General features: G+C 41.2%; 1 pseudogene; it reads left to right on the top strand.

Annotated features, from left to right (window-relative positions):
- The first annotated feature begins 6,445 nt into the window (after window positions 1–6,445).
- LOC138673831 (piwi-like protein 1 pseudogene) lies at window positions 6,446–8,002 on the top strand (annotated as a pseudogene).
- The last annotated feature ends 369 nt before the right edge of the window (window positions 8,003–8,371 follow it).

The following is an 8,371-nucleotide window of genomic DNA, read 5'->3' as shown; positions in this document are numbered from 1 at the left end:
GTTATAAGCTTCTGTGAAGCACTTGTGGTTCAAGGTGCTCACTACACATCTAGATACATTCCTTGATGGGTCTAGTTTCCCAAATGGTTTCATTTGGGGGTTTCCACCGTTTAGGCACGTCATGGTCTCTCCAAATGGGACATGGTTTCCGCTAATGATTTCAGAAAATTTTGAGCTCAAAAAGTGAAATGGCGCTCCTTCTGAACCATACGATCTGCCTGAACAGTAATTTCCCCCCACATATGGGGTCTCTGCTTACTCAGGAGAAATTGCATGACAAATTGTTACTATTACCCTTGTGAAAATGGTAAATTTGGAGATAAAAGAACATTTTTGTGGGAATGGCTAAACATTATAAACTTTTGTTAATCATCTGGGAGTCAAGATGCTCACCACATATCTAGATACATTCCTTGAGGGGTCTAATTTCCAAAATGGCATCACTTTGGGGGGGGGGGGGTTGCCCCATTTAAGTACATCAAGGGCTCTCCAAATGCAACATGGCATCTGCTAATGATTCCAGCAAATTTTTAGTTCAAAAAGTCAAATTGTGCTCCTTCTCTTCTGAGCCCTGCTGTGTGCCTAATCAGTAGTTTTCCTCCACATGTGGGTCTCCAACGTATTTAAGAGAAATTGCAAACCAATTTTGGGTTTCCTTATCACCTGTTATCTTTGTGAAAATAAAACAATAGATTTTTTATTTTCACAACTCAAAGTTATATATTTTTGTGAAGCACCTGGGGGTTCAAGGTGCTCATCACACATCTAGCTAAGTTCCTTGTGGGCTCTAGTTCTCAAAATAGAAAATGTACCTCATGTTCTCTAATTTAACATTTAATTTTATTGCTCTGATCCTTATCTTAATTTTATCCATCTGATCCTTAACTTAAGTATTTTCAAAATGTTCCTCTATATGTTGCTTTTACATAGATTCTGCTATAATTTTTTCATAAAGGTAACATTTCTCATTAGAAATAAGACAATTTAATGACAAATACACATTGTACCATGTTATAAACATTTACTGTAAATTATTAACTGTGGTTCCATTAAAAGCATTCATTTAGTATTTCAGTCCTTACCATTTATTTCTTTGTTCTAATACATCTGCTCATAAACTGCTTTCATCACATATTTTTAAATTGGATTTTTTGTGTTTATTAGTATGTCACTATATTCACTCTAAAGTAAATGACTTTACAAGATTTTATAAGGAAAAGCTTCAAAGTAAGATAAGAATTTGCTATATCTCTATTGAAGTACAGCTTAATGGATCATTAAAACATTACTAGTAATTTATGTAAATCAGTGCACATGTCAGAATTTCTTGCAGAAAATTCCGGAAGAAAACCGGACATTTTCGCAAGAAATCCGCATGTTTTTTTCGCGTTTTAGACGCGTTTTTTGTGCGTTTTTTCGCGTTTTTTTCCGAAACTTCCCAATGCTTTAAATAGCAGGGAAAATGTGAAATATCCACAAAATTAATGAACATGATACGTTTTTTACCATCATGCGTTTTTTTGCGGAAAAAAACGCATCATGTGCACAAAAATTGCAGAATGCGTTATAATTGATGGGATGCATATGTATGCTTTTTTATGCATTTTTATCATGTTTTTAGAGCGAAAAAACGCAAAAAAAACGCAACCTGTGCACACAGCCTCAAGGTTATCTTAATGAAAAGCCCAAAAATGCGTTATGGTCATATTAAAAAGACCCTTCACCTCAAGAGGTTCAGATCTTACCTGTGTGCTCCTATAACCTGAGCTGCTCACCTACCTGGGTGAGCAATTGGTAGGGGGTCTCAGGACCCAGGACTCCAATGATCTGCTTGCAATTAAAATAAAATAAATTATCTCAGGGGGCATGCACTTCTTTCCCTATATGAGACTGACCAACCATATGCAGGCACCATCACGCAGTGGAAAAAGGAACATGCCCTCCTCTCTTCACTGATTACTACTGCTAATAATTTAAAGTACTCTTTACAGTTTCACTGTACCATATGTGTGTACGTACAAGTATATTGCTTAATCTTTGGGATAAGCATATGCTGTTGACAGGATAAACCCAGTAGCTCCAATATGACAGAGAAAGGGCAGGAACGTAAGGGATCATCAAAAGCCACCTTAAGCACTTGGAATCAGATGCAATTTGGTAAGCCTAGGTTCACATTAGCATTTCTGTGCGCAGAACATCATCTGCATGTGCAAACGCATGCCAAAACGCATGCAAACGCATGTTAATGCAGCGTTTTTTATCCGCATGATCTTATGCATGACGACAAAAACCGCTGAGTGTGCCAGCATTTTGTATGCGTTTTTGCATGCGTTTTTGTTGTTTATGCACATGCGTATGGTATTTCTCAATGGGCATGGCTTATGGGATTTCTATATATAGATCCTGCACAGATTAAATCCTTTTCTTTTGATGCTGTATCCTGCTACATGATGGATATTAGCATGGAGAGCTTCAATCTAAATCTGGATTTATCATTGAAATTAGTGTTTGCTTTTGTTGTGGCTTGAGGAAGAAAGGAGAAGAGAAAGACGGAGAAGACATAGTCATTGCTATTGGCAACACCCAATTGTTGAAGTCCGAGAGAGCCATGCAGCCTACCACTCAAGATACACAGAGCTTCATGAAAACCCGCAAGTTTTTTGAATACACAAGGATGTCTGAACACAGCTTCGATGATTTGCTGCAACGTGTGGGAGGATCCATCACCAGGCAGGACACGCAACTACGAAGAACAATTCCTGCTGAGGAACGTCTGTTGGTGTCCCTAAGGTATGTAAATTTGAAAAAGAAACACCTGTCATTAATATTATTGTTCTAAAAGCCATGCACTGATTTTTTTCCCATTTTCTTTTCCTCAGATTCCTGGCTACCGGAGAGACCTTAAGATATCTACATTTTCAACTTTGGATTGGACTGTCCACCCTTTCTGGGATCACTACTTTGTTCCCTTTTAGATTTAGCACTAAACACTGTGATTTTTTGCTTCATGCTCTGCACATTGCACTTTTTTGCACAGTATAGAGCCACTATTATTACTTACATTGGAGGTTTTATATTTTAACCCATAATTTTCAGGCTTACACATCTTAGTATTTTTACACTCTTTTTATCACTTGTGGGTTACACTAAATTGTATATGTTACTTATTGCAGTCCTGAGATTAACCCTTCCTTTTATGGCGCACCTGAGACCTATTTAGGTTTTTATATATACTGGTGATTTTATTTGTCATTTATTATATGCCTTTTATGTCTTTCAAACATGCATACATCTAATATGTTGTTACCATTGCAATAAAGTAATATTTTTGATAAATCCTTGCCACTAATTTCTTGGTATTAGTTCTATAGCTCTGGTGATTGGTTTCTACCTTTCTGGGATTGTTGGAGACACCTGCCTTGCAGAATTCCTCCACCAACACACAACTGAACTATGGCTGAAAAATACAGAAAAATTCAAGGAATTTTTAATTTTCCAAACTATGTGGGGGCTGTGGGTGGCAAACACATTCGGATTCTTAAACCTGCTGGAAGTGGATCAGAGTACTTCAATTATAAAAAAAATACTTTTCCATTGTTCTCATGGTGATTGCGGATGCAGAGTATCAATTTGTCACCATTGATGTTGGCTCATTTGGAAGAGGAAATGACTCACAGACTTTCAAAAACTTTGACATGGGACAACATTTGTATGGTAATAATTTTAATTTTCCACCACCACCACAACCTCTTCTGAACACTGAATGACCTCCAATGTCATTTGTTGTTGTTGGAGATGAGGCATTTCAAATGTGTGCCAACCTCCTAAAATAATACTCGAGTCGGGACTTGAATCACGCCAAAATGATTTTCAACTACAGACAGACAAAGGCACGAAAAATTGTGGATTGTGACTTTGGTTTGCTGGCAGCTAAATGGCACATTTTGGGAACATCAATCTATCTATCTTAAAATAGAGACAGTTGATGAGGTTGTGAAAGCATGCGTTCTGCATAATCACATCCTGTCAAAAGAGCAACCCACTTTGAACTTGAAGAACCTGTTAATACCACATTGCTGGATTACCATGATCACACTCTGAGGACTACAGTGGAAGTTGCACAAATGATGGATACATTTGCTGCCTACTTTGTATCTGATATTGGACATGTGGCATGGCAAGATGAAATGGTTTAAGCTGTAAATAAGTCAAATGTAGCTGTAATGTTATGTAGCTGTTCTTTTTTCTGACTGTAATATCAACACATTGACTGTAACTTTAATAATAATCACCTTAACTGTAACACCCATTAATACTTCACTCAAGAATACACATGTTTAAATAAAGAGATAAATACTTCACTCAACAATACACACATGTTTAAACAAAGAGCTAAATAAAACACAGTGTGACAGTTATTTTGAATCAAAATAATTTTTACTAGCAACAATTTTAAATAAAAAAGGAAAATGTGATTTACTTTCCGGTTGTGCAGAAGGGAGTTACATGGTGGACCTGGGGTGTTGGGCTGTGATGGTAAGCTTGGAGTGGTTGGGGAAGTTGTTATAGAGGAAGTGGAAGTGGCAGTAGCAGTCAGTTGGAGGATTGGGTCAGAAACATTGGCAGAGGACACATTGGGGAAGAGGACACATAAGGAGTGGGAAACAGGTTGGAAGGGATTGACACATTGGATGGGAAAGAACCAAGGGAAGGTATGGACAGACTCGAAAAAAAGACACATTCGGAGTCAGAGGTGAAGATGGAGGGGGTGGGTAATGTTTCTTAGTAGCTCTTCCTTTACTGGACTTTGTTTTGCTGCTTCCTCAGCCTTTTGCATGGAAGGCTCGGCTGCTGCACTCGGCTTCGTGGTTGAAGGGGAAGGCTGGTCTGCTGCACTCGGCTGCATGGTGTAGCTGGGCACTGTTGGAACAGTCCTAATGTCCAGTGGTGGTTGTGGTGGTGGTGGTGGACAGGTCACTTGGTGCCACTGATGCTGTCCTGGAGCTTAACGCCCTGTAGGGAATTAAGTTTGTGCCTGCTGCTGATATCGGGACCGCTGAATGGCCTCGGTGTAAGCAGCCTGACAGGCCTTTATCACATAGAGCTGTAGATCAGGACTAAGGTTTTCATCATGCCCCATTCTATAGTGGAAATATTGTCACGCTGATCTATTAAGGTCAGCTTCCAGGTGGTCAATGTGTCTGTGGACGTTTTGGAAAAGTTTGTTCACCTGAATAAACCCACTATCCAGTCTTTATACAACCGCCTTCATCCCAGCCAGGAAGACCGAGCTTAAGTGAATAAACTCGGGCATAACTGAATTCTCCCAGGCCCTCTGCGGCTGGGGAGTAGACCCAAGTAAAGTAGTGGCAGAGGGCTGAGAGAGGGGAAAACCAGATGAACCAGCTTCCTGTTCCCCAGCCTGTGAAGACTGCCTGGTTGCTCCTTCCCTGGTGGATGATCATTCACCATGGTGATCTAGTGGCAGGGAATTATGATATGTGGAGGAAGGCACTATTAAAAACTTGGCCCAATGTTAAGGAGTGGTCTCCTAGACTTGTAATGCCCACAAACAAAGTGCTTGGGCTGAAAAACATTTCCCCATGGGGGTTACAGTTTAAAACATTTATTTATGGGCATTATACACACCCTTGCCCAAAAATTGAATGGCTGTAGCGGCATACAACACATTCACCATGATGTTCGAGTGACAGCGAATGCTGATATGTTGAGGAAGGCCTCATTGAAAACTAAGCTACATGTTAAGGAGTGGGTCTCCAAGACTTGTAATGCCCATACACAAAGTTCAGGAGCTGACAAACATTTCCCCATGGGGGTTACAGTTTTAAAAATGTATTTATGGGTATCATACACACCCTTGCCCAAAAATTGAATGGCGCTAGCAGCATACAATATGTTCACCATGGTGTTCTAGTGGCCAGGAATGATAATATGTGGAGAATGGCATTATTAAAAACTAGGCCCAAAGTTAAGGAGTGGGTCTCCTAGACTTGTAATGCCCATACACAAAGTGCAGGAGCTGACAAACATTTCCCCATGGGGGTTACATTTTTGAAAATTTATTTATGGGTATCATTCACACCCTTGCCCAAAAATTTAATGGCAGAAGCAGCATACAACATGTTCACATGGTGTTCGATTGGCGGCAAATGATATGTTTGGAAGGCCTCATTAAAAACTAGGCTACATGATAAGGATTGGGTCTCCTAGACAAGTAATTCCCATACATTAAGTGCTGGGGCTGACAAACATTTCCCCATGGGGGTTACAGTTTTAAAAATTTATTTATGGGCATCATACACACCCTTGTTTAGCATGGTGAGCTAGTGGTGGAGAATGAGGAAACATTGATGAAGGCCTCATTAAAAACTATAAAAACTAGGCACAATACACACTAGTACGTGATTTGTGGACGAAGTAAAAGATGAGCGGATGAGCAAGATCTCGGGCCCGCGGCCAAGCACGTGTGCAGGAGCAGGCCCCACAAAGACCACCTGTACAGGTACAGCAGCCCCAATGACCCCGGCCAGCAGTCAGACCTCAGCAGCCAGTGCCTGAGCCTTTGCTCATTGGAAGAGGGTGCCAGAGAGGTCCACCAGCAGTAGTAGCAGCATTGAGACTATTGCCCGAGGTTCTGCAGGTGTCAGCCGGACTTGCCGAAGTGTCTATCGGGGAGCAGAGCTATCATAAGCATGACTTCCATGACGTCAGGATGAACACCCTGCAGACTATCGAAAGCTGGAACCAAGATTGCTCTTGTGACCAACCACATGAAGCTAGTGTCCCGACCACAGTGGGCCCTGTACAAGTATCACATTGACTTCAACCCTGCCATGGAGTCCAAGTGTTTGCGGTATGGCCTCCTGTACCAGCATGAAGAAACCATCAGGAAGGCACAGGCGGTTGATGAAACTGTGTTGGTTTTACCAAAAAGACTGTATGAGGTCATCGAGGTGGTCATCCAAACTTGAAATGGAGAGAACGTATGGATAACAATCACCCTGGCCAACAAGCTTCCACCAACCTCGTCCACCTGCTTCCATTTCTATAACATAATTTTTGCAAAGACTCCAGAAGATAATGGATATGAAGCAGATAGGACACAACTATTACAACCCGAGCGACGTCACCGAAGTCAGAGCCCACTGACTCACCATCTGCCCAGTTGTTTTCCACTTCCATCCTCCAGTACGAGTCCAGCATCATGTTGAGCATTGATGTCAGCCATAAAGTCCTCAGGAATGCGACTGTTCACAACATCATGAGCAGCCTCTACTCCTCGTGTGGCCCTCAGAGGTTCCAGGATGCCTACTGCAAGGAGCTGATGGAGCAGATCGTCCTCACCACGTACAACACTAAAACCTACTGTACAGGCGAGATCGCTTGGAAAATGACTACAGTGGCCATCTTCAAGAAGGCAGATGGAAGCAAGATCAGCTTTGTGGACTACTATAAGAACCAATACAATGAACAATCGTGAACATCCCCCGGAGGCCCAAGGCGGGAGCCACACATGGAGCCATCGTACTGGTGCCAGAGTTCTGTAACCTAACAGGTTTGACCGACAGAATGAGAAATGACTTAAACATCATGAAAGACCTGGCCGTTCACACCTGCTTACCACCAGAACAGAGGGAACGTCAAGTTGGGAAGTTCATGAACTACATACACAAGGATGAGATCATTCAGAAAGAGCTATGTGACTGGGGGCTGAGTTTCGATACCGAACTCCTACAGTTTGAAGGGAGAATCACACCTCCTGAAAAAAATCCTGCAAAAAGACAAATCTGCTGAATATATTCCACAATGTGATTGTTTATGAGAGATGAGGGGTCTTGTCCTTATCAGCCTCCGAGATATGAATAATTGTCTTCTCTTTTACACCCGGAGAAATTAGGATGCAGCGAACGCTCTTCTGCAGAACATGTTCAAGATCACACAGCAAATGCACATCATGATGAACCTGGGCAGTGTTGGTTGAAGTTGAGGACTTTTTGGGAAGGGGTTTTGGTGAATTTTTGAAAAAATAAAAAAAATAGTAGAACAAGACTAGCAGACAGAACTATGCTACTAATGCCTGAGAAGCTACGATTTTTCCACCACAGATACACCAGGCCTCAGACTGACATAACAGACTCTATAAATGTTATTTTTTTTGTTAAGCAATAAATACTGAGTAGACTAAGGCTAGCACACAGAACAATGCAACGTATGCCTGCGAACAGAAGATTTTGACACCACGGATACATCAGGTGTGTGACGGAGATAACAGACTGTATAAACATATATAATTTTTTTAAACATTGAATACTGAGTAGACCAAAGGTAGCAGACAGAAAAATGCAACATA

Source organism: Ranitomeya imitator, chromosome 1 (assembly GCF_032444005.1).
Source record: "Ranitomeya imitator isolate aRanImi1 chromosome 1, aRanImi1.pri, whole genome shotgun sequence".
Taxonomy (NCBI): Eukaryota; Metazoa; Chordata; class Amphibia; order Anura; family Dendrobatidae; genus Ranitomeya; species Ranitomeya imitator.
The sequence above is the reverse complement of the archived record's forward strand: the minus strand, read 5'-3'. Positions and strand labels throughout refer to the sequence as shown.